This window comes from Porites lutea, chromosome 1 (genome assembly GCF_958299795.1).
Source record: "Porites lutea chromosome 1, jaPorLute2.1, whole genome shotgun sequence".
Taxonomy (NCBI): Eukaryota; Metazoa; Cnidaria; class Anthozoa; order Scleractinia; family Poritidae; genus Porites; species Porites lutea.
Window position 1 is genome coordinate 54,093,375 of NC_133201.1, and position 27,030 is coordinate 54,120,404.

At 38.3% G+C, this 27,030-nt stretch overlaps 1 pseudogene; it reads left to right on the forward strand.

The window, feature by feature from the left end:
* Nucleotides 1-7,315: 7,315 nt before the first annotated feature.
* LOC140932205 (uncharacterized) overlaps nucleotides 7,316-27,030 on the forward strand; it is a 60,687-nt pseudogene continuing 40,972 nt past the window's right edge.

Consider the following 27,030-nt stretch of genomic DNA (forward strand, 5'->3'; position numbering starts at 1 on the left):
AAATCGGGATTTTTTGGCGTTACTTTCATTACCGTTACCTGGAGGACCAAGAGAAGGGAAGCGCTTTAATGCCAGTTGATAGCTTATTTCTCTCGCTTGCTTTCATAAAAGCTCAGATAATCGTGAAAGGAATACGCAGAAATGGAACAGCAACAATAAAGACTATGTAAGAAACAAACCATTGAGACATGGATGTGGCTGACAGATGTTACGGAATAAGCTTCGTGAAGCACAGTGTTATGCAACGACGCGTTGGAAAACTTTTAAACAAACTTTCCTACGGCCGTTAAAATCCAGTAGACAGGCACTACATGTTTTGAGAAACGAGTGCAATGAAATCGTAATATTATGTTTGACTAACCTTTGCGATGCTTCATCGCGTTGAGATTGAATTTTTATCTTTATCTTTTGAACTTTTGAGGCTAGAACGCCAGCAAATATTACTGGACTTCGATTTGTCACAAATTGACCTCTGACACGAGTTTCACAGCAGAAAAGCTGTTTTAAAAGCTAGCGGAACGAGCTTTTCGAGTCGCGAGGCGGCCGCGCTAGCGACAAAATCGGGATAAGTCTTCGTGCCTCGAGCCAAATTTTAAATAAGGTGAAGGACTTCTTCGAAAGTCTAAAATATTACTTGAGAATGTAACCAACAAATCTCCATCGGCGGTGCGATCCAGAAGGAAATCTTGTCGCGTCAATATGACAGTTCAATTGTCTTTTTAAGAAAGAGCAGATGATGCTCGCGCGTGCGCATAATCGGGACACTGTCCCCTTAAGAGGCCCTCTCAGGGCTTCAGGAGTCCCTAGTCTGAATTTTAAAACCTGTTGTTTCACGTATTGAGGAGGAAGCCACATCGCTGTCGGTATTTTACTGTTGAATTTTCGCTGTTCTTTCTCGCTGTCGCTTGTCACCATTTCTGCTCCATTGTCGCTGTTCAAAGGCCATGTTGCTTGTCGGAATTTACCCTAACGGGGCTCCTGCAATAACAGGACCTTCCCAAGGGACAAAGAAAACTGACCGTATCATAGAAACGTCAAGTCACTTTATTTTGTCAATCAAGTTACATGTAGACCTAGATGTATTGAGTACATCGTATCATTCTTCGCAATTTTGACAGCCGCATCGTGAACAGTTTTATAGCTCATGTTCGGCCGTTATCTCTATAAAACGAAGCGCTTTTGAAATGAAATTTTACTTGTCTTTAAAAACGTGGGTGAGAGATCATGGGGATAGTTTTAGCCGAGCGATGTAGAAAGAAGGATTTGATTAGTATGTGCTGAGGCGCCCTACTTAGCTGTTTGGTAAACATTTTGGTCTTCTTAAACAAATAAGCGAGTAATTTTGAAACCACTCGATATATTTTTTTCAAAATTTCAGATTCTCGAGTTTAACCGTCGTTTTGTATTACCCTCAAGTTTCGAGATTATTGATATCTTGTAAGGCAGTAAAATACGAAGGGCTGCGGCGACCTCAAAGGTTTGACGCGTTTAAGTCATAGCCTCCTCTTCTCCCCCTCGATCAAGAAGACAAAAGGAGGCTCTGATCACCGGGTGGAGTCCTCATGATACTAGAGATGATTTTCTTGTTACCATGTCAACTCTTTTCTAAATTTAGGTGGCCTTTCTTCTGTCTCTGGTACAGTCGAATCTCTCTTAACGGAAGTTTCTGTAAGAAGGGTATCTCAGTAAAAGGACATCAACAGTTGATCCTTTCCTTTCTCTGATCCCTTTATTTGACTGTTTATAAGACGGGCATCAGTCTTAGACAAACACTCAGTGCACGCCCCAAAGGTGTAGTCGACTGGTGTTTGATGCCCCTACTAGCGTTTATTGCTGTTGTTGTTTTTGTACTGGTGAAGCAGTTTTGAACCTTGTTAGACGAAACTTCTATACGTGAATGATAATACCTTATTTAATGAGCAACTGGGAGAATGTACATTTTTTATGCATTTTCAAATCTGACCTTATTGTCTCGACTAGCAGCTTATACTTCACATTTGATAAGTAACCCTAAATGTCTAAAAGGTATAAATCACTTGTCAGATAAGGAGGAAAGGTTTAAATTTTATAATCTTAGGAGAGCCTTCTGAGTGCCTCGGCGTTATCTTTTTATAAGGAAGTGTATTGACTTACTGATCAACCACCCTAAGAAAACTGAAAAAAGAGCCCGAACAGATAAATTCAGCTCACCTAAATAACGTAAAATCTCTTCACTCTCGTTTTTCATTCTAACTGGTTAACTTTATCGAGATGGGACCTCATATTTAGTTTTCCATTAGTGTTAGACACTTAGGAGACCTGAAAACAGCATAAGAGAGCTTTAGCAGCCGTTAATTGTCATCTGTCAACTATTTTCTCTGGTCACGCATAAAACTTGCATACAATGTACGACCTAAAATAAAGGATCAATAAGACCTTTTAAATGTAAAAAAGAACTGTTTGAGTTAGTTTTCTTTCGTTTTTAGGTTTTCTATGCTAATTCTTGGGAGCGTGATTCCTTCAGTCTAAAGACTGCTTAATCCCGGGGGCTTAATCGTCGATTAAGCGGTATGAAGATGTACCTCGGTCAAAAAAGCTGTAGAATGAAAATATCTTGTCAAACCTGGCCTAATCGGGAATAATAATAAAAAAATATTTAAATATTTTTTGCAATCAGTAACTTTTCTTTGCAATATATCAGGCGCCGTAAAATAATTTATCGTTTTTTGTGAAGACATCTCACGCTTTTAGAAGGCAACCGGCAGTATTGAAAGCCATAATTTACTATTTATTCAAAAACTGGTTTAAGATGTCAACAGGCGGAAATAAAAACTGTCTGATAAGTGGTTAATAAAATGATTTACCTCTGAGTTTTTACTTTCTTACTACATGTGCGGCTTGATTCTTCGAATTTCGTGCACATGATGGATTGAAAAGATTGAAACTGGATTTCCAATGTACGCAAGGACTTCAGTAGCAGTAAGAAGACGTTAACGCATACATATGTTAATTTAAGGTGGCTCCCTAGAGTCACAAAAATCCGAAAAACACGCGTGGTTCGGGGTCGTGTGAGCAAAATACGCGCGCGAGCCATCACGCCCGCATGCGCATAATGCACAAAGCTACTGAAAACATGTGGTTTCTTTGAAGAGTACGAAAGCCATTTTTTTGAAGCCGTTTATTAGTATCATTACGGTGATATCTCGTCAGCTGAAAAAGGAGGGATAGCGGATTCAATTTTATACCTAACACAGGATGTTTTCTTCGAAGTACTTGACTATTGTAGCTAAAATTCGAAGCGCAGTGGTCACTCGTGAGGATGGCGATCGTCGGCGATGAAGCCGGTGTTTGTGCAAGGACCGCAATAAGCCCTTCATTTCCTAATCTGCTGTACACTGTTTGCAGATCTTCAAGTGTTAGCCCACTTCCGGATACTTTTTCAACCTTGTTCTTCTTTAGGGATAATTTCGACGGCGAAGTTTTTTTTTTAAAAGTCTGCTGTAAAAGATGGCGCCGATCTATAAATCGTATATCATGTCCTCAGCTACATGTACAAGACCGTAGGCCTCGACGGACAACTATTGCTTTCGTCAAGGGTCAATCTGTGAGTAAAAACTATTTCTCGTTGTGCAAAAACATTGTCCATTTACTTCGACTATTTAACGTTTGTCTACTTTTGAAGCGAAAGAATTGATGTCTTTGGAAAATTTCTTCTTTGTTTTTACATACAATTTGCTCTTTTGGAGATCGATAGTGACTTGTAACCGGTGTAACATTGTCTCCTCTCATAAATGTTTGACCTACACTAATCAAACGTTTTGCACAATGAGCTCCAATAGAAAGTTAATAAAGTTTTTTGGGGGGAATATTTCGAAACTGAGAGGCCATGTTTGTTTTAATTTTTGCGTGCACGTCGCGCGGATTTTAAAGCTCGCGCCGTACTAGTGCTCAGGCCGCGCACGGCCAATTTACTCTAGGAGCCACCTTAAAGCTTCACAGCGTGCATTTTATTCATTTGACTTGCGGAACGAATGCAGGGGTTCACTAAGGGGGGTAGCCTGCATAGCAAGCGTCAAAAGGGGAAGGGAAAGCAAAAATTCTGGCGCGCGAGGATTTTGAAAACGGGAACCTTTTCCCCTTTTTTCCCCTTTAACCCCTCCTCGCGAGCCCTGCGCTGCGCGTTTTCACGCGCCCAGTTCCCGCGTTCCCCTTCCCCTTTTAAAGCTGCCACGTAGGCTACTCTTAGGGGATTAAGCCCTTCTAATGTTAAGTGGCTTCTAAAAGGTTGCAGTTGTGTACATTGGCTTGCACCTCACACAGACTGCAAGCAAATGTTACGACATATCCCTCTAAGAACAACCAAAAATCGGAAGCTTTAAAAGGGAGTTAAATGCTCATTTAAGGTACTGAAAATTTGATGCGCTTTTCTTCAAGTCCACTAATAGCTTACCCTTTACTGACTGTTAAAAAATGGCGCAGAAAGAAAATTTTCCTTAATGTTTCATTAATTAAAGGTATTGCACGTCACCAGCGGACGCTTTCTGAACATAACCCATACTTGTCGCGCCAAGATGGTACCGGGTCATTGCCAAAAACCCATAACATTTACTTGGCTTAACTTTTTGAAAGACGGTACAGTTTGCCCAGTAAAAGAAGCATCACCAACTATTTAATAAGTTAAATTACAAAGAAAGTGCAAATGCAATAACATCTTTAAATGATCAAGAAAACAGCAGATGGTTGATTATAAGTGACAGTTTGCAGCGTCTCTCTTTTTTTAGAAAACGTAATTTGTTTTAAAACGCTCGACGTGGCAATTACCGCACGTATTAAAGCCTTAAGAAAACTCAGCTCTTAGTTACATCCCAGGCCTTGGCCAGCCTGGCTGCCCTTATACAGGGAATACAAAGTTAAGGAAACAAACTGTAAACTACAGTATCGTTGCCATTGCAGTCAGTAAATACATTAAATCTGGCGGAATATGTATGAAACTGCTTTTGAAAGAATTGCGCTCAAAAGACATTTGATAGTCTGAACAATTTTTGCAGACAGGGGAGTTTCGGACTGCACTTTGGGACAAAGCGAAACTCCATTTCTATTAAATTTACATTGTATATGAAATCAGTCAAAATAGGGCAAATCAGGCAAAAAGTATTATTTTTAGTTCTCTTTAGTTTGCATGTAGTGATGAAATACTTTTGGTAAATTAATAGTCACTGGTCATTCTTTTGTTGTTCTTATTGATTATTATGCTTTAAGTCATGAGCCATAAGCTAAGAATATAATAAAATACACGCCCGTACCTGTTGTAATACCGTACCGTTAAAAGCTAAAGAAAATGTTGTTTTTGTAATATGCAGCATGTAGCGCCTTTATTACCCAATCAGCTTGTTTTTATTTGGTAAGAAGATTTAGAATATTTGGATCCTTGATTTGTTAAACGCGAGCGCATAAAACAAAACCCCCACCTGTCGACAGGCCATTACCTCTAGATTCAGCAGCAGGATGGAGCTCAGGAAATTTACCGTTTTTGCCTTTCTCCTGAACCTGGGGATTCTCGCTACAACTGTAGAAGGTACACAGCTCTTCTTTTCATCTTAGGCCGTTGCAATCTACATGTGTAGGTTCTTATACCTGACAAAAATGTTACTTTTTTCTAGTAGAAATTGTTTTAAAATTCTTAAACTTCAATCTCTTGAAACCCAATTCAACTCGGTCGAAGACTTTTTATTTCATTAACATTTTTCTAGGGAATATACTTGTTTTAGATCTCAACTAAAGCAAGGAGGTCTGGAGGTTGGATCATTTGAATTCATCATAGTGATTTGTTTACAAATGTGAGGGACACAATCGCCACTCCATCGCGCTTTTAACTGACTAAATCAGCGCTCGCTGAGCTGACAAATTGTTAAGTCGATTCGATGTATTTATCACCTCGTTATTTGCGAATCCTCTACATACAATGTTCTCAAGAAAATGACTATATTTCAAAGCTCTCGGTCGATATATTTGTTTGCCGCAACTCTGTCAAAATATCTACAAATAGAACAGTCAGCACTGTAGTCTGGTTACCACTTGGATCGAAGAAACACGAAAGAAAAGGATAAACATTTAACCCATGTTTCATATCCTGAGATGACTTGGCAGTTTTAAGATTTCAAAACTTAAGATTTTGCCAGTGGGGTGAGGTCTTTGAAAAACCTGCCCTTAAGACTCCACACCCACATTCTGACGCAATGCGGAAGTTTTAATATATTTCAAATTTTTGAAGGAATAGTAATGATCAGTCTGTCAGTTCAGAGACCCGCATTTAACAGAAAACCTTAAACAAGTTTTATATTTTTGATTTTTATTTTTCCGAGTCAGTCATTCCCATGATTCCCGTACTTCGCGGTACCAATCTTCAGATTTCCTACCTCGTAGAGTTCTGTTTTAATCCAATCAATGCCCGTTACCCTTTTGGTGCAAGGAACCGAGATCACCTGATAATGTTTGTGCACGTGTAACGTAACCAGAATCAAGAAATTTAGAATTGCTTTCAAGTGGAATAACTGAAAATAAACAAAAAAGTAGCTAGAGGAGTCGACTGAAATGAGACTTGAAGCAATTCTAAAGAGAATTGCCAAGCAATTTGGGTTTGCCAGTAGGATGGACTTCGGAATAGACAATGACTTACTCAAGAGTGAAACATTGAAGCTTGATGACAACAACAAACCAAAGCAAAGACAACCTCAATAGGATGGTATCTAAGTGTGCATTTTTTTTGTTCAATTTTATATTACTTTCCTAAAATTTTGTCTCCAAATGTTTCAGCGTGCGTCTATATCGAGTTGGCCAGATATGCAATTCGCCAGCTTATTCATTACCATTTTATGATTAAGAGCATTTTGGATTTTTTAAATGTAAACTATCTGACGTATATATCGTAAAATTCGTCTTCCTAAATGTTCTTCACATAACGATAAATGTTCTTCACATAACGACAATCAAACATTCTATGATACAAATGAAAAGCGGTAGTTTAGCGCATCTTTCGGTCTTGTGCAACTAGACCGTAGAGTCGTTTATTGTCTTTTTTTGGGTTTAAATAGAAGTAGGCCAAGTTACGTTTTTACCGTGCTATTTATATGAAATTCACAAAATCTTTGAAAAAGAAAAAAAAGGCTTATAATTCACAAAAATAAATAAAGAGGAACCAATCAGTTCCATCTTCACATCATATTACGCAAGGAATTAACTTCCACATCTCTTCTCACCATTTAAATAAAACACAGCCGCTCTGATACACGCCCCTCGCCTCTCTTGACAGGTATTTCCTATCAAGTTGGAAAACTAAAACGCATCAGAGACACGTCAAGGATGGAATTGCAACAGCGGATGTGAGGCGCCACAACATTGTACACTGCCACGCTGCACTAACGTAGTATTTCCGCAAACGTTTAGTGGATCTGGAACCGTAAGTAAACCCTAAGCAATTAAAACTTATAGTCTAATCTTCAGGGTTCGGCGTAACTTTCTTTTGTAAGTGAACCACATTAAGCTTCTTTAAAAATCTAATGTTCTTCACAAATTTTGATTTGCCAAAGTACTTGTGGTTTTATGATGCTTTGACGTCAGCGATTGGTGCGCACAGGTATGCTTAAGTGCTTCTAATCCCTGGGATGCGTGTGTTTTTGAACAAAACAAGACAGAAGAAAACAAATACAAAAAGCCGGAAGATTCTGACGATAAATATAGAAGGTCTGTATTCCATGAAATGGGAATGGGGGGGGGGGGGGGGGGGGGTAAGATGTGAAAGTGTGTGGGGAGGGAAGGGGGCAATTGGGGTGGATTAGCTAAGTCGACTTTGATCTTTGATCGACACTCTGACCACCCAACAACGCTTTTGCAGCACCCTCCCCCCTAGGCTCTCTTTTTCTTCAGATTTAGTGAGTGGAATAAACAAGCGGACGCGTCGAGCAGACGCGAGAAACGAGGGAGGCATTATCGCGCCTTCAGTCACGCGCAAGGTCACGCGTGTCTCGCGCCTTTCGCTCGACGGATTAGGAAAAAAAAGAGAGAATGCTCATAGTCTAGGGTGGAGTTGTCGCCTGTTAAATTTTCATTGATGCCTGTCTTTACCTAACGCATTTCAGGTTCGAGTTTTTGTGTCATTAAGCCATGAAGATCAGTCTTCAGTTGTTCATTCACCTTCCGCCGTGTGGGCAGAGTCCATTGGTACAGCTGGATTTCAGTTATGCTCGCGTTCAACAGGTTCTACAAATGACACTGGAATTATCAACTGGGTAGCGTTTCAGGACAAACCTATGTTAACGCATGGAAGCGTTACTTTTAGCGGAATATGGACAACAGAAACGAAGTGTGAGAAGGTGGCCTTTTCTCAGGGTAGATAACAATAATTGCTAACAAGTATATAATTTTGTTACAAAGGTGTAAAACGTAATTAAATAGTAGAAACAAATGAAATAGTATCAGAAAGTAGTTCTAAAACAAATGATCACTAATTGATATCCGGAGTTTGCTCTTCATAGCAGAGTCCACTGCTAAATGTTTTGTTAAGCTTTCTCTCGGGCTTAGTTTCAAACTTTTCCTTCCATCGCCTTAAGATAAGCCATTTTCACGTTTTACTTTAAAGGTAGTGATTGAATAATGCGTGACCGTTTTAAATCAAGGGAGGATAATCCTCTCTTGTTTTGAATGTATTGATGTGTTAAAGGGAATTTGGAAAATAGAAGTCTATATATTTATTTAACGATATCAAATTTTTAGCATTAAACTTAACAAAGTTGGCCGAAAAGAAACATTGTTGTTTGTAACTTTATTGAAGTAATGGGCGAAATAAGATGCATTCACCAACCTTTTCAACACTTCGTAGAAAGAGGTGAAAGAGGGGTAGAGAAGTAAGTTAATGTGAATAGACAAGTAGATTTGATTAATCTGCTCCCCTTAGCCTTTGATAAATCCTTAATTTCATTTAAGTGCCGCTGACTACTTCATGGATACGTTCCTGCTGATTTATCTTTCGAGAAGCTTGTTTATTTTTCAGTCAATAGCTTTTCATATATCTAACATCTTTTTGCAGAGCTTTGCTTCCAAGCCTCGTGTATTTGTCTCTGTTAAGTACACTCGCAGTACAAAGCCAAATGACGCTATGTACTTATGGTTAGAGAATGTCAACTCTGGAGGATTTGAAGTGTGCTTAAGGGAATTCTTGCCCTTTGATGGAAAACACCAAGATGCAGTTGTGGTAAGTGATGCAGTCATTTCTTGTTAAAGGAAGTGTGGCTCGAAACCTGACGCAACTCGTCTTGTAAAGAAAAGGGTAGCAAATTATAATTATTTTCTTGTCCGCAGGACTGGTTTGCATTCACTGGGAATGGGAGTCAACTTAATTTCACAATAACTGGGGAAAAAATCTTTCCAAACAGTGGAAATCCATCGTCCAAAAACAACTACGGCTTCTGTCAGGTGAAAACTTTAGTTCTAACAAGAACATTTAGCACAAGCCAAAGAACACTGATTTTTTAGTGGTTAAGCTCACACTAAAGAAAACTTAAAATAAAATAGATCCAAGCTTACCAGGCCATGGTAATCGACATTGTATCCAAAACGGCAATTCCTGAAGAGCACGACATGTTTATCTCGCGATTTTGATGTACGCATATTTCGCGATTCTTAAATTTCGTGACTTTGCGAGAATTTTATATTTCGAATCTCTTCAATTTCGCGTTGTAGACAGTGGGCGAATATTAGAAGTGGGGACTTTACAGAAGATGGGCAAAAATAGAGGGAGAGGTGAGCAAGTTCAGATCCATACTAACTGACATGACTTTTTTACCTATTTACAGGAAGTGCCTTTCAATACGACCTTTTACAAATCGCCAATTGTGATTCTAGTTCCGTAAATCATGAGTATAATCTTAAGGTCAAGGGAAGTCGTCCTCCAGAAAATAATATAATTTCAGCCTGGCTAGAGGTAAGTTTGCCTTTTCATTCTAACCTGAGAAAACAGCCCACCCGACATTTCGCGCGATGCCACCACTAGTTTTCCCACAAAATGAGGGAAACCCCGAAAACCCCGTTTCACGACGCAATTATTGGCTTTCCCCTGAAAAGACGGCGTGGAAAAGTGCACAAAATTCCATACTGATGACGTGTACTTCCCAGATCAAGATAGTGCTTCTGATTGGCATGCTGCAAAATAAATTTTCTTTAACCAATCAAAAGTACTGCATGCCCAGATCTGCGTAGTGACACATCATCAGTACGCAATTTCTGCGCTCGTTCCTCAGACGTCTTTTCTAGGAAAAGCCAGTAATTGCGTCATGAAACGGGGTTTTCCTCACTGGGTTATTTTCTTGATGGTCACTTGAGGTTAATGATAATGAACAGGGATTTTTTCAGCGCTTTGCTACATTATTCTATTCAATTGTTAGCTTGAACTCTCACGACACCTTTGAGACCCAAAAGTCCATATCCCTTGTTCAATCAGGGGAGAGAAGAAATCCGTTTATTCTGGTAAATTTATAAAAGGACTGTGAAAACTGTGTAAAAGCCATTAGAAACCAATAATTTGGATCTGATCCATAAATTTCATGACTTAAAGGTATCGTCGTAGAAATCAAGAAGAAATTATGGATTTTCTAGTAACTAATGAGTGCTATCACATTTTGCTGCAGGAAGTTGGATTAGAGTCTATGAAGGTCTGCGTTAAAGACCTCAGTGGATTAGGATCGAGTCATGATCCCTTGATTTTCAGCTACGCTGTTACTGGAGGTTGTTTATTAATTTTCCTATTGTAATGATCACTATTTCTAGACAGAACTATTGTCATTTTTGTTATTATTTTTATTGATATCTTTTAGAAGTTCTTATATGTAGGAATACATTTCATGATATTAATTAAAGTAACGTTGGAGTACAAACACTGATATACCTTATTCATGTTACACTCTATCTTTGCAGGCACTTCAAGATGGAATAATAGCAATAAGAGGGCACACAAGTAATAAAATTGCCAATACTAGTAATCGAGTAATCGCGGTCGGGTTTGTTTATTCCCTCAAAATAAGACGACGATTTTAGTCATGCAAAATGCAAAATGTAAACTTCGACAAGTTTTACGTCATAATTCCTTGCTGTGAAGATTTCTACTGTCGCCTACTGCATTCAAAATCACTTCCACCCATATTTTGCGATTTTCTTTTTTTTTAAGGTCAAAACTTCTTAATTTTCTACTGTGTAGATAATTAAAACAAACTCGACTGCATTCTTTTGTTTACTGACTTTATCTCTTGTTTTCCCCCCTGAGAAAACCACGTAACATTGCTTTAATTTATTCCACCAGTCCAAAGCGCGAGCAAAGATGGCGGGTATCGTTAATAAGGTTTACTAAGGACAAAAAATCGTCAGTTGAGGTACCTACAAGCAAACATGTTACTACTACTGAACAGTAACTTAGTTTTAACTCAAATATGAAAAATATGTTAGACATTTATGTTTTTTCCAAATGGATAACTACTCAATATTATGTTTCTTTTTTTCTCGGTACAGACCTTAATCCTTGCCTTAATGTGCATTGCCCACGGTTTGGAGTCTGCAGGACCTATAGTGCGCATGACGCTCGGTGTGAGTGCGATGACCAATGTCCCTCATATAAAGACCCAGTGTGCACTGCAAACGGAACAACTTACGATAACCGATGCTGGCATAAGTTAAGCTATTGCAGAGGACTTGAAAATAATCTGGTCTATCACCCAGGAAGTTGTGAAGGTAACAAAAAATAATTTCAACCATTTTTTTGGCTGTATATGCCACATAGAATAGTCTGGCAGTTAAGCTCTCGATCGTTTAGAATTATAGGTGTTGGCTCAAAATTACATTGGCTTCTAGCTATGATGTTTATAACTTTTCGTTACTTTTAAGCTCGCTTTCAACTCCCTACATAGGGTAAGCAACAATAGGCAGCTGTAACAAGCTACTTCGTCTCTCTAATTTGGCAAACGAGCATATAACAGCCCAGACTATAGCTGATGTTTGATCTGTGTAAGATCTTTTATTCTCTTTTGTCTTGCAATTTAGTTTTTCTGCATAAAATTAGATTACACAAATTTGCTCGGGGCAAATATGGTGCAAAAAAGTGCAAAAGAGGAGGAAATCAAAGAGAAAGGTAGTAAATATCGCATTTACATACCAGTTTACATGGAGTTGCATATTTGAGAGCAAATGCGGTATTTACTATCTTTGCCCTTGATTTCATCTTCTTTTGCACTTTTTTGGCACCTTATTAGCACTGAGTGAATTTGCTGAAAACACCAAGATGCAGTTGTGGTAAGAGAAGTATTATGCTCGAGTAATTAAACAATAAGGTGAAAGATCACGGACTATACAGTACTATCATCTCGGATCACGCACTGGTGCATGAGGTTTGCAAATACGATTTGTGTCTTGTTAATTTACGTGCTGCGTTATTCGGGGAGAAATATTTTTGTTGTCTCTCACGTCGCGACGTCAGTGTTTTGTGTCGATGTCATAAGTTACGAATAACGGGTAAGTAAAGGTGGCTCGACTGAATTTTGCAGGGGTAATACAGTCCATGTTTGAGTATTTACTGCGTCGTTGTTATTAGGTAAAGATGAAAATCTGTTTTGATTAGAGTGACGTTGACATCTGTGTTGTAATGACAACGTAATGACGTGTTCAACACTGAGAAACGTTTCCTGAAACTTCTAATAGCTGTCTTAATGTTCGCGAAGTTTGAGAAAACCTACTAGAGCATTATCGAGATATTTTGATAGGAAGTTACTTTTTTAAAGCTAGAAATTCAGTAAAAACTAACTGATCAATGTTTATTTGGTGTTTTTAAGGGGCAGCCTGTTCAAGTTTTGCAGTGTACAGAGAAATGAGGTTACAAGTAGAAAATGTAATGATGGCAACAAAAAATCCTGCCGACTTTCAGAAAATGTCATTCGCAGTCTGCCATGACTATTCCTGTCTAAAAGATGTCAAGTTTAATCTGTTCTTTTCTTCCTTTTTACCTTTTTACATTTTTTTTGCCCTAGGACTGGTTCGCATTCACTGGCAATAGAAGTCAACTTAACTTTACAATTACAGGAAAAGAGTATTTTGGAAACAGTGGAAATCCATCAGCCCAAAACAACTATGGCTTTTGTCAGGTGAAAACTACTTTATTTCAACATTTAGCATAGTTATTTGTAAGATTAAAACTTCCAATTAATCTCAGTAACAGTAACAGTTTCAATAACTCAGTACTGCACAGTTATTTAGTGGGCAGCTGATTGCCAAAGTAACGAATTTTGAAAATACTTTTCAACTCGTTGGCTGTTTCCACCCTACCGTTCGTACTTATTTTTCGCGTTTCTTGAGTTAGATTAATAGTGATGAATGAAAACACAGCGAAACTGTCACTTGTCTAAACTTTCAGTTAAAAAGTTATAGATTTGCACAAATTCAGAACAACTGGTATTTCTAAATTTTACCTCATGAGAGTTTAGAAATGATGGCTTTCGAGGAGAGGGGAAAACAAGAGCACCCAGAGAAAAACCTCTTGGAGCAAAGTAGAGAACCAACAAAAATTTCAAGCCACTTTTGGCGTCTACAAAGGTTTGATCCCAGGCTACATTGGTGGATGGCGAGTGCGGGCGCCACCCTTGCTCTCCCTTTAGTGACAATTACAAGCTACATCTTGGCAACTAGTTTCGTGTCATTGACAATAATCACTGAACTATATATCTGTAAAAGTTAAAACTTTGTACCATGCCCACCGACCCAACATAACAGAAGTAATAACAGAAGTGCTAAGTGATAAGTGCTGTTGTCCTACTACGCGCCGATTTGAGGTCGTTACGCAAATTAACGAATAGTTTATTAGCTCGTTGTTTTTTATGGTTGTCGGGTTTCGTGAGGACGCAAAAAGCTGTACGTACACTTATACACTGCTGTGCCACCCGCTTTTTGTATAGAGTTACTCGAGTCTCATCAGCAAAGAATAGTATGGGTTATCTTGAAACTTATCTGCTTTATTTTGATTGAAAATAGCTAGCCCTGCATCTTATCTTAGACTGAGAGATTATTCTGAGAAGTGAAAGGTCTATAGAGGATGGCCCTAAATAATGGGAAAAGAGCCACATACTAATTCATCTCCTTAAAACTTTCTTGATTTGTCTTACGTATTTACAGGAAGTACCTTTCAATACGACCTTCTATGAATCTCCAGTTGTGATTCTTTCCGTAAATCATCAATATGATCGTCAGATCAAGGGAAGTCGTCTTCCAGGAAATAATATCATACCGGCATGGGTAGAGGTGGGTTTGCATTGCTATTACGTGTGGTTGATGATCAGGATTATGGATTTTTTCAGTGCTTTGCTGAATCATTTATGCAATTGTTTGCTTGGAGAGTGACCACACCTACAGATCCAAATCACATCTCTCTCGTTTAGTCAGGGGATAGAAGTACTTTGGTCAGTCTTCTAAATTGATTAAAGGACTTTAAAATTGCGGACAAAGAATAGTGTGGATCTGATCAAAGTTATCGCTGAAATTACCAGGAATTTATATTAAATCGGAAGGTCACATATCCAAATTGACGTTCGGTGAAAATCAGACCATGTTTATTTTCTGAGTGCTATCACTTTTTGTTGTAGGAAGTTGGATTAGAATCTATAATCTAGGATTAGGATCGAGTCATGATCCCTTGATAGTCAGCTACGCTGTTACTGGAGGTTGTTTTTTTTTTTCATTTTAATAAATTTGCCTGTATTATCTAAATTCGCATAGCAAACCATTTAATTACATAATCACATTGTGGTTCACAACAATAACAGAGCCCTGGCCGGTATGCAAACATGTTGTAATCATACATGATTGTTTTTTTTTTTTTTTGAATGGTGAGAATAACTCAATAATATAATGACTTGTTTCTTGGTGCAGATCTTAATCCTTGCCTTAATGTCCATTGCCCGCGATTTGGAGTCTGTAGGACCTACAGTGCGCATGACGCTCGGTGTGAGTGCGATGACCAATGCCCTTCATATGAAGACCCAGTGTGCACTGCGAATGGAACAACTTACGACAACAGATGCTGGCATAAGTTAAGCTATTGCAGAGGACTTGAGAATAATCTGGTCTATCACCCAGGAAGCTGTGAAGGTAACGATAAACAATTTCAATAATATTTATTTGTTTGGCTGTATATGCCATTTAAAACAGTCTGATTTTAAGCTACGGTGCTGTATAAATTCACTCTCGTCAAGGGACTCCACGTTTTTCTCTCCATTTCCACTGGTGTGCCATGTTCAGGTGTATATCTCTTGCACCATCTCCCTTAATTGTCCTTCCTGTTAAGGAAAGGTTTGAAGGTTTTGTAAAATTTCATCGAGTTTTGACGCAAATCATCCGCTAGTTCACTCCATATTTTCTAATCGTTATTCGCCTTTTTTGGTTGCCTCATTCCTCCATTGCCGTTTTAGTTCAAAGTTCGAATTCTCCGGTGTCCTAATTTGGCTAAATCGTTTGGAAAAACGACACTTTGCCCTGGTAGCTTTCGTCCAAGCTGGTGTCATATAAGGCACATCTTTTGCCCTCATTTTCATCCTTTTTACTGGCATATGTTCATCTCATATCGTATTTAGTAGTCCAAAAGTAATAACTGTCATCTACAAACTCGAACATTTCACCCAAATGCCATGGCGCTGTTCTCAAGTTGTCTTTTAGACTCTCAACATTTAAGTTCTTAAAGTCCCTAAATAAAACCAATTTCTGCAATTTTCTCCGATAATGTTTCACCTTGTCAGTCACTAGCCCGTATACCATTGCGCGATCGCTCTTTTCTGGATTTTTAACGCCACACGCCTCATAGTATTGTAGTTTTTTTATAGTTAATATGAAATCCAGCAAGGACTCAGTCGTATCTGTTACCCTGGTTGGCATGGTAACTATAAGCATTCCAGCCCTCGTACGTCTTGTAGATCTCGAAGTATTTTGCGCTCTCTTTGATCTAATCTCAGTCCCCTGTGATTATCAATAATTCCATTTGAAGCGATGCCCAAAGACATCGTTTAGCTCCTCTTCCAGTCTAATGTAGTCATTAGCACATGACGCGTTAGGCGGTCTGTAAACTCCAATCATGCATTGCTTCATGCCTGCCAAGAGTGATTTCGATGGCTAGAACTTCGATGTTACTAAAAGACCATGGCAAACTGAGCCTTTTCGATGCCAATGTAGAGGACACGTTTGCCAAAACACCGCCTGCACCCTTCTTCCAATTATTCCCGTACTTTTTGTACCTCTCTATTGCAAATTTACTATTAGGATACGATCCGTCGATTTTCGTTTCTGTCAGAAACACTACTTGAGCTTTAAATTTGTCTGTGAGCATAACAACTTCCTCTATCTTTTTCTGCAGACTAATGAGGTTCAAATGAAAGATGAATATATTTCTTGTATCTTTAGCTCTCTCCTCGTTGACCCTCGCTACAAATTGGTCTATAAAATCATCTTTATATTCCTCCAAGTCGTTCTGTTTATCCTCAGTGATGTGTAGATTTCCGGAGGGAGATGAATGAATATGTCTATAAGCACTGTCATGCAATGGCTGATGGATGAGCGAGGCAGGAGATTTGACTAGCTCCGCAGTGGTTTCCTCGAAGAACAAATTCGTGAAGTTGAAGCAGCACCAATTTTGGTTCGAGGAGCTTAGCTCCATGTAGAATCTGTTATCCGTGTTGATACACCTAATATGGTACCATTAACTGCAGCTGTCACAAAAGATTTATTTCTGATTTGTCACACATTCCACACGGATATCTATAGCCTGCATAACAGGCGCTTTATGAGTCAAGCGAGGCGAACGCTGCATTTTGCACGAAGCGCGAAACGAGTGCGAAGCGCGAGATGAGGGAGAAGAAAAATAAAGTTTTATTTTACCCTCCCCTCGTCTCGGGCTTCGCACTCGTTTCGCGCTTCGCGCAAAATGATGCTTGGCTCATAAGGATCTGGAAATCCGTTAAAATTTTGCTTTGAATCCAAAATCCAGGCAAAAATATTTTCAACAGGCGGTTGGCCTATTCGCCTATCAAAGCGCCTGTTGTGCAGGCTAACACGGACATCTCCACTTAAACGGCTTCCTTCTAACACGAGAATTTATATCGCTCGTCGCTGTCGTAACCAGGATTTGGACGAACGGCTTCACACAATAATAAATAATTCAGTTTGGATGAGGTAGATGAGTTGCAGTTTTGAATGATTTTGCAAGAAGCGAAGTGTTTCTTCAGCTTGGGAGTAAAACCAACATGGCCGCTCGAAGCACATGGCATTAGGAAAGAGTAGCCCAAATTTAAGCAAATGCTGTAGAGCGAAAACTCATTAACGTCCCCGTCAGAGGTGCCTCTAAGTTTTGGTGAACATTTCGTACTGTTTGGAGACGTAATGGCGCCTAAAAACATTAAAAAGACAAACATTTTTGCGAGAGCACCATGATGGCCGCTGTACTGAAACCAGCATGCAAAACCGCTAAGAAGCTACTATACATTATGTTGTGGAAAGGTATCCGGCATTGCAGGTTATAGCCTCGTTTTAGTTCCAATTTTGTTGCGCTGGAGTTCCCACACGCTTTTTTAGCACCAACCATCACAATATTACGGAAGTTTACAAATGTTGAATATTAAAAGGCTTTTTCCCAAAATTTTTGTTGGAGTATACTAATAATTATTACAAATAAATGCCTTAAGTGCTCTTTTAAAGGAGAAAGGTGAGGAAGCGTTGATGATGTTGGTGTTTAAGGTGTTGTAAAATTTAGGTCCTTGATAAAAAACGGAAAATTGTTTGGTTCGAGTACGACAGAAAGGCAGACGAAATTTACACGAGTTTCTTGTATTATACGAATGAATTTGACTTTGTAAGGTAAATTTACAATGAAATTTTAAAGGTAGAGTATGGTTTTGATAGGAGTACATGAATAAGCCTAGTTGTATTAAGTATATATCATGAAATTTTAAGATACCAAGATTTTGAAAGATTGGATCAGTATGTGCATCGAAAGTTGTTTTAGCTATAGTTCTGATCACTCGTTTCTGTAAAATCTCAAGACGAATAAGGTTAGTTCTGTAAGTAGAGGCCCAAACTAAGTTGCAATAAAAAAGGTATGGATAGACTAGAGAAAAATATAGTGTTCGTAAGGTTTTCGTGGATAAATAGAAACTGGATTTACGAATAATTCCTGTGCATTTAGAAATTTTATTGGCGACATGTGAGATTTCACATTTCCAATTTAAATTTTCATCCATGATTACTCCTAAGAAAACTGTTTCTTTTACTTGATCAATTTTTTGATTATTAATTAAAAGTTGAATAGTTTGATTTGTACGCTTTTGAGGTGGTTTAAATACAATGAATTTGGTTTTTTTCAAGTTTAATGGAAGCCTGTTAGCTCTAAACCATATTGACAACTTATTTAGCTCAGCATTCAGTATATTAGTAAGGCAGTCTTTATCCTTGTGAGACACAAATACGTTTGTATCATCAGCAAATAATATCAGTTGTAATATTGTTGACGTGTTGATTATATCGTTGATGTAGAGCAGAAAAAACAAAGGCCCTAGTATTGAACCTTGGGGAACGCCACACATGATATTAGCACGATACGAAACATTACCATTGTATTCTACAAATTGAAGTCTGTTGGAAAAATAGCTCTTAATCCATTTGAGAGCCAAGCCCCTATACCATAGTGTTCAAGTTTATCAAATAAGATGGAATGATTGACTGTATCGAAAGCTTTCGAGAGATCTAAAAAGACACCAACCGCTAATTCACCATGATCAATAGCAGATGAAATTTTTTCATGCAAATCAATCAAGGCAAACGTCGTAGAGTGGTTTTTCCTGAAGCCGAACTGGTTATCACAGAGAATATGTAAATTAGTTAAATAATCATACAAGCGATTATAGATGATTCTCTCTAGAAATTTTGAAAAGCTTGGTAGAACCGAGACAGGCCTATAGTTGGTGAATAGTGACTGGTCATCAGCTTTAAACAGTGGTACCACACGAGCTATTTTCATTTGATCTGGTACAACGCCATGAGCGATCGATAAATTCATAATGTGAGCCAGAGGTCCCGAAATGATTTGAATGGATTCCTTAATTATAGACATTGGAATATTATCGTATCCAGCCGCTTTCCCGGAACCAAAAGATTGAGCAATGGTAATAATTTCATCCTTTGTTGTTGGGCTAAAAAAGATTGACTCTCGAAATGATCCAGATAGAAAATCTTTATGTGAACAAGGAGGAGGCTGTATCTTCTTTGCAAGGTTGGGACCAATACTAGAGAAGTAGCTACAAAACCTATTTGCTACTTCCACTGGATCAGAAATCTCCTGACCGTCTGACTTAAATATTGTATTTAATTGAGGCCTTGGCTTTTTTCTGTTTAAAACTTCGTTTAAAATTTTCCAGGTCGCATGTGTATTTGATTTAGCATCTTCCAATTTCTTTTCATAATACCGACGCTTAGCCAAGCGCAAGGTGTGATTCAATTTGTTCTTATATCTTTTGTAGAGTGAACAATTGTCGACTGTTGGAACTTGAAGATATTTTTTGTAAAGTTTATTCTTTGTTTTAATTGATTTAAGAAGAGCTTTTGTTAACCACGGTTTTTTAAAGCGCCTCTGCTTTCTAGTCGCCTTCTTGAGAGGGAAGCAATCGTTATAAATCTTTGTATACATTTCATGAAAGCGTTTGTACGCAATATCTGGCTCATGACAAGTTTTAATCGAAGACCAATCAACAACTTCTAGTTTTTCAACAAAAGTAGGAATATTATTCGGATTCTTATCTCTAATAAAGAAGGGGTCTTGTCGACATCGATTTACCGACGTGTTAACGTTATCTGAATGAATTGAGAAGACGGGTAGATGATCTGAAATGTCAGTAAATAATAAGCCGCTTCTCGAACGTTCAAAAAAGTTGTTCGAAAAAACATTATCTATTAACGTAGCAGTATGTGAAGTAATTCTCGAGGGACGCGTAATCAAAGGAAAAAACATATTAGAGTACATTCCATCGAAGAATTGGCCTGTGAGGTGGTGATTTTGGTAGTTAATTAAATTAATATTAAAGTCCCCCATTAGGAAGCATATTTTGTTTTCTCTAGAGATATTACCTAACAACTCATTGTTTGTAGACAAGAAATCGTCGAGTCTATGATTTGGCGGTCTGTAAACAATACCAACAATTATATTTTTTTCTCGAGGTCTTATTAATTCAATGAACAGTGATTCTACAGTATCAACATTATGGAGGGACAAATCTTCTCGAAGTTTGAACTCTAGATCGTTTGAAATATAAAGCCCTACCCCACCTCCAGTTCTATTTTGCCTATACTTGTGCAGAAATTTGAAACCATTAATATCGACCGAATGAGCAGAATCGTTTAGCCAGGTCTCAGAAATTCCGATTACAGAAAATTTTATGTTTAAGCATGATAGATAATCAGTCAGCTTTACTAAATTATGAGGAAGACTGCGAATATTAAGATGTAGGAAAGAGAAATCGGCATCAGAATAATTTTCGCGTCTGAGCATTTCTTTAAATTGATTTTCAATAAAATAGTCGCAGGGTGTCTCAACTGCATTAAAATTAATGTCAGGATCAAGACTGCCAGACTGTGTCAAAGAAGCGTTTGAGTTTGAAAAAATTGGATTGTAACGTAAGCTAGAAAATCTATCGGGATCAAAGTGAACAGGACCATTCTGTAGTTCATATAGCGCCAGAGAAAATCTAGAATCGTCTAAATGATTAAAGGGCAGTACATCTGATAGCGAGTATTGTGTCACTGTAATAAACTTATCTAATTTAAAACTTATCTGCTTTAACCACGTCTGTCCTTTACAATCAATTTGTCCAATACAAAATACGCTATTTTTCCATTCCGCTTTGCTTCCTTCAGCTTGGGTCTCTGCTCTTCACGTTTATCAAGGGTCTCCTTAGAAAGATCTTCATTTACGTATAAACCGACAGGTTTAATTCTTCTTGTCACCTTCAATATTTGCTCCTTTTGCTTAAAGTCTCGAAGTTTGCACACAATTGTGCGAGGGCGTCTTCTAGGGCCAGAAGCAACCCTACCGACACGATGAGCCGTTCGATGTGGAGCGCTTCTTCAAGGTTGAGCTTCTCAGCTAGAACTTGTTTGACTTTTTCCTCTGTAGTATCCCACGATTCGTTTTCTTCTTCTAAGATCCCATCAATTCTGATGTTGTTTCTTCTACTCTGATTCTCCAAATATTCTAATTTGTCCATATGGTAGTCGATGGAGTCGTAGATGTCCTCGATGTCATCCTCTATCTCAGTAAGTTTGGTTTTACACGGCTTTAGCTCGTCGATATCTTTCTGTGAGAATTCAAGACTTTGTTTGAATTCTTTTGTGTCCTTCTGGCATATGTTTAGGCGAGTCTTAAGTTCAGCCACAGTTCCAACCACTGTATCTAGTCGAGAATTGAAATTGCTCACAAGTGAATCTACAAGGGTTTTAAACATCCCTTCTTGAAGCTGAAGCATCTCATTCAACATCGCCGTCGTTATAAATTCATTCGAGGGATTCTTGTCAGCGCTTGCTGAGCCGCCGGATGTCTTAGAATTACGTGTTTCTGGCATAATTTTAGTGCACAGGAGAAACAAAAATACTGACAAATCGATGAAATAGGCAAGGAAAAGAGCGAAATAATCAAAAAACGAGGAGCTAAAAAATTAGCGTCCGCCCGCCATAAATATGCAAATGATCAATATTACGGTTAAGCTTCCTCATAATGTTCTTAATTTCTTATAAAACAGGTTTTCCAATTGTACGGGGCCGTACAGATTTGCTACACGTTCCAAAATGGTCAGATTCAAACTGTCAGACAGTCACATTTCCTCCATACCGGTTTTATCCGGATAAACAAGTTCACGTTCAAATAACCGTCAACCACATGAAGCTGAATGACTCTGTGACAGTCCACGACGCTGTTACTTCATGGACAGAAAGTATCAACACAAAAAACTTCACCGTCTGTGTCATGCAAACCGGAAGGAAAGAAGAAGGTGCGAATCCATTTGCCACCATTGATTGGGTAGCTTATCAAGGAGCACCAGCCGAAGGATTGACCGGAACGGTTGAGTTGCAGAAATGGTGGTCTGGTACCAACTGCGCAGATGTAACCTTTCCTTCGGTAAGACGGAAATATTTTTGTACGTACGAATTTAACTCGTTGTTGCACTAAAAGTATCCTAGGACGAATATCTTAGACTTTCATTCGCCACTACAGCGTTATCCACGTCTTCCAAACGAAGTTAGTCAAACAAACAAAAATAGCTCAATAAATCTAGCTGGATTTTTGAATTCAAAATGAACATAGCAAAATTTGCCGCCATTTGGGTGGAAACGGGCCAAAAAGTAGGTTTTTCTGGTCCCGTTAGTCCGAAAAACACACTAGAAAGGAAAAGGAAAGGAAACATAGAAAGATTCCATATAAAGTGAGGATAGGCTAATTTGTCTATTAGCAGTGAATTTCATGTCACGTGCAGCAAAATTCAAGGACGCATTAACACGCCTTCACTTGCAATAAAAAGCTATTTTGATTGCTCTTATTGCTTCATTCTTATATTTTTCTTTTTTTCAGGGCAAGTTTCCTGAGGCGCCAATAGTCCTTGTGACGTCAGAGCACCTGAGGACTGGTAAAGAGTATGATGCTGCTCTCATTTGGATTGAAGACTTAACAAAGGACTCACTTAAAATCTGTCTTCGTGAAATGCAAAACTTTGACGGTAGACACCAAGATATCACTGTGGTGCGTTATTAGTTTTTACAGAAACTAGAACGCCACTGTTTACACAATTTGTGAGGAATGCTGGTTTTTAAACTATAATAGCGTTATGATTAAAAGCATTCGTAACTTCAAGATTATCAGCGAGTGATTGTTTAGTCTAAAGGAGAAAGAAAATGGAAAGCAACAAAAACGGGAAAAAATAGACATGAATTGCTTTGCCTCTTCCACATGCTTCCTTTCATGTTCTTACACGATGAGCTTGGTGTTCGGGGAAATTGTGACGTCTTGCGTTCAGTTGGTCACCAGTCCATAGAGCTCAAAATGCTAAGATTAGGGGATAAGGGGATGATATTACAATATTTACACAGTACGGATGGCATGGGCTCCTGATCACTTTTGTTGTCCTCTTTTTACAGAACTGGTTTGCCTTCTCCAAACTGCACAAGCCTCTTTTCACAGAACATGGCGTCATAAGTTTTCCAAATACGAACCCACCTTTGGATAAAATGAACAACGCTTACTGCGAGGTGAGAATAGAATTACTCAATCACACTTTTTCATCTCATTCATCATCTCAAGTAGCATGCTGTTCACAGTATTCAATCTAGAAAAACATTTCGTTTACTAATATATTACTGAATATTTTCAAAACACTTGTAGTCATATGCAGTAAAGATCGCGGAAAATCTCTTATAAAGGGACGAGAAAAGTCAAGATTCTGGCACAGAAAAAAATGTTTCAAATGTATATAAAAAAGTTGGCAGTTCGTCCTGATAAAATGATTAATTTCAAATAATACTTGTCCGATGTTAACCTAAAAACAAACATCTGAAACCAAAAAAAAAAAAACAACAACAACAATAAAAAAACATCAACAACAACAAAAACAGGAGGTAATTCAAGCTTGTAATGATCAGGAAATAGTGTCTCAAGCGTTGCATGTTTCTCTTATATGGCAGTTCGTTTCATTCACGAGAGTTTATAACTCGACCCCGACAGTGCTTTCTCAGCCAATCACAGTACGACGGTATCTGGGAATTCAGGTCCGATTCACAACGGAATTACCACGTGGATCGAGGTAAAAATTCTTTCTCACTTAAAGCGTATTATAGTGATGTGTCCTGGTAAACAAATTTCAAACCAAAACTCGACGAAGGACAAAATTAAACAGTCTGGCAGATTGGAGGCCATATATAGGTGTAGCTTACTTGTTGTTTCGACATACAGTGTATTGCACCTTATCTAGGAAAAGCATGTGATCAAAATAATATTAGATAATGATAGTAACTGCTGTGAGTTGTGTGAATTTTGAGTCGTGTACATTTGTATATAGTTTTAAGTTTTATTATTATTATTATTATTATTATTATTATTATTATTATTATTATCATTATTATTATAACGTTAACCCATTGACGGCCCTGCCGGCCAAAAATGGTCGTACAAGACTATACTGCTTTAAAACATTGCAACTTTTTCAATCGCGCGAGAATTGCCTTAACTGTCAGCTAGAGCATTGGGTAGAATGCCCTTCAAATTGGGACATCCCGAATAGACGCAAAAAATTAAGCGCTAGCTTTTTGCAAAATATCACCTTTTGAATTTGGACAAGATCAGAGCAAAAAATGACCGTTTTTAACGTCGTAGATAAAACGACAATAATCCTGTTTTTTGCCTTCAGGATTCTTTTCAGAAATCATCGTTGTAAAATCAAAAGTCACCATTCACAGTAAAATTCAGTCCTTTTTCTAGCTTAGAAGTGACTTTTTTTGTTCTTCTTTGTTTCCTGGAAATATAGCCTTTTGTTCTAGTGCTGCCTGGCCTTGCCTCGATTTTCAACATCACGACTGCACTGCATGCTAGGAAATAGCCATTTTTTTTTCCTTAATATTAGTTCAAAATCTACTGTCGCTCTGACCTACCACGGAAATTTCGCGCTTGTTGTCATTTTCAGTGGTCGAAAATTCTTAAATATATGCCTACCCCTCACAGGTTCAGGTCAAATTCAAAGGAAAACAAAAACCCAGTTTTTATCATAATCCTTGGTTTAAAAGACTGCCGGTGGTTTTAAAGGCAGACAAGAGATGTCACGATATCAGGCGGTACCGTTCGCGATTTCTGCAAACTTTGGTTGTAATCTTTTCGCGGAAGTCTACGAAGGTGAAAATCCATACAAAAATGGCGATTTTTTGGTTGGTTTTTAGCGCGAAAAACCCAGTGAAATCCGATAAGCTGGCAATATTCGAAGGTAAGATCTTGAATTTGATGTTTCTTGATAGCGGAGCTCCACCCGCGCACGAAGCGCGCGCGTGGACGGAGCCCCATAGCTAAGGAAATGTGGTAATCTACCCATCCGAGAAAATTTGCTAATCACGTGACCGTACGCCCGACCGTCCGTCCGCACCACAGGGCAACCAATGTTTACTCTCACACTTTCTAGCTAGTTTGGGAGCCCAATAGAAAACTAATTGCACATCAATATTGTGATCAATTGACAGCTGTCAAAACAGGATATCCGCTGACCAGTTTCACCTGACCGTACCGCGGGCTCAAGTGTCAACCCATCGAGGTCGAGTACTTTTTTGAAGTTACCCGCTGACAAATTACCAGTTTCAAATGATCGCAGGCTCAAGTCTATTTTTTCCAATGATTCATATGAAGTATGTTGTGTTTATGTCACTACGGCCCCGCACTGTCAAGATTTTAATTTCAAACTGACCTCGGACTCGAAAATTCAGCCACTTTTTTAAAAATAAAGGCGGGGAAGACCTTTTCTTACTATGGTCACGCGTTGGTCACGCTCTACGTCCAATTTTTGTACTCTGATTGGTCAAAATGTGACAGGTGAGTTCATGCGGAAAATTTATGCTGCATCTTGAAAGTTGTTTACTTCGACAGCAAAAGCTGACAGAGTTTTGTGTCAACTTGTGATGTTTTTAACTGTCTAAATCTTTTTCCACTGGATGGACAAAATGAAATACAGCTGCTATCAAGAGTCTTCTGTTATCCATGGCTGGTTTGTTTGTTGGGTTTTTGGTTGAGAAATGCGTCGCTTGTCAAAATTGAGTAATCCGATTTCGGATGGCATCGTTTTCGTCTTTCACCTTGCTCAATGCGTAAGAGGGTTTAAAAGTCTCAAGCAACTATGGCCTTCCTTGATATCTTTCAGGAACTGAATCTCGAATGGTAAGCCTGAGTAATTATTGTATTTGATGTTTGTTTTTGTTATATCTAATTTCATGAAGTCGAGCACAGTTTATGCGGCAAGTTTTTGCACGTTTGTTGAGATTTGAGTCAATGATCTGATCTAGTATCAGGTTTGATATAAGCTTACAGAACTTTAAATGGCCTTCAGATATATTTTCTCACGGAAATTGAAAAAAAAAAAAACGTTCCGAAGAATATTTAGTTATAAATTTGGCTGTAGAAAGAAAACTTTGAGTGATTTTCTTGTTTCGAGGAGTTCATCTTTGAAAAAAAACAAACACCGGGAGGCCAGCTGAAAGTAAAACAAAATAAACTTAAACTTAAGCTTTAGGCTTAAACACTCAGGATTTTAGAGACACTTTAATACTTGTCTTCGTGAATGAAAATTGTTGTCTCTGTAACTGTTTTACCGAATTATATTTCTCTTATTGATTGTTAGTAGTCTCTCTTGCAATTTTAATCGCTTGTCTGTGGTGTTTGTTTTCATCGTTCATGAACGTCGCTTGCAGGAGTACTTAGAAATGTCGCGCGTATCAAACGCTTTATAAGATTACACATCGTTATAACTGGAACCATTAAATAACAAAAAATAATGATAATAAATTCATTATTATGTTGAAGCGTATCTCCATTAAAGTTCATTCAAACACTTGACCACACTGACAGCTCGCACTAAAAATGAGAACCGGCTGGCCGTATGAGTGATTTTGGAAATTTTTTGAACGGTTTCGCTAAATTAAAGCCCACGATTGATCGTCCTGAACATTGAAAAATTGTGAAATGCCGTATTCTGTCCGAGGTCTGTATGATAAAAAGTACTATTTCACCTCAGATGTGATGTATAAAAAGTATAAAAAGTTGGTTTACACACCCTCAGATTTGTTGGCAAGAATTTGTAAAGTAAACCTGTCGAACAGAAAAAAAAATGCGGCCTGATTTCTTTTCCAAGAATTTGTTTTCGAGGCCTAATCTACTGTGATCAAGAGCCATTATGGCTCTTGAATGTGATAGAAGATGTT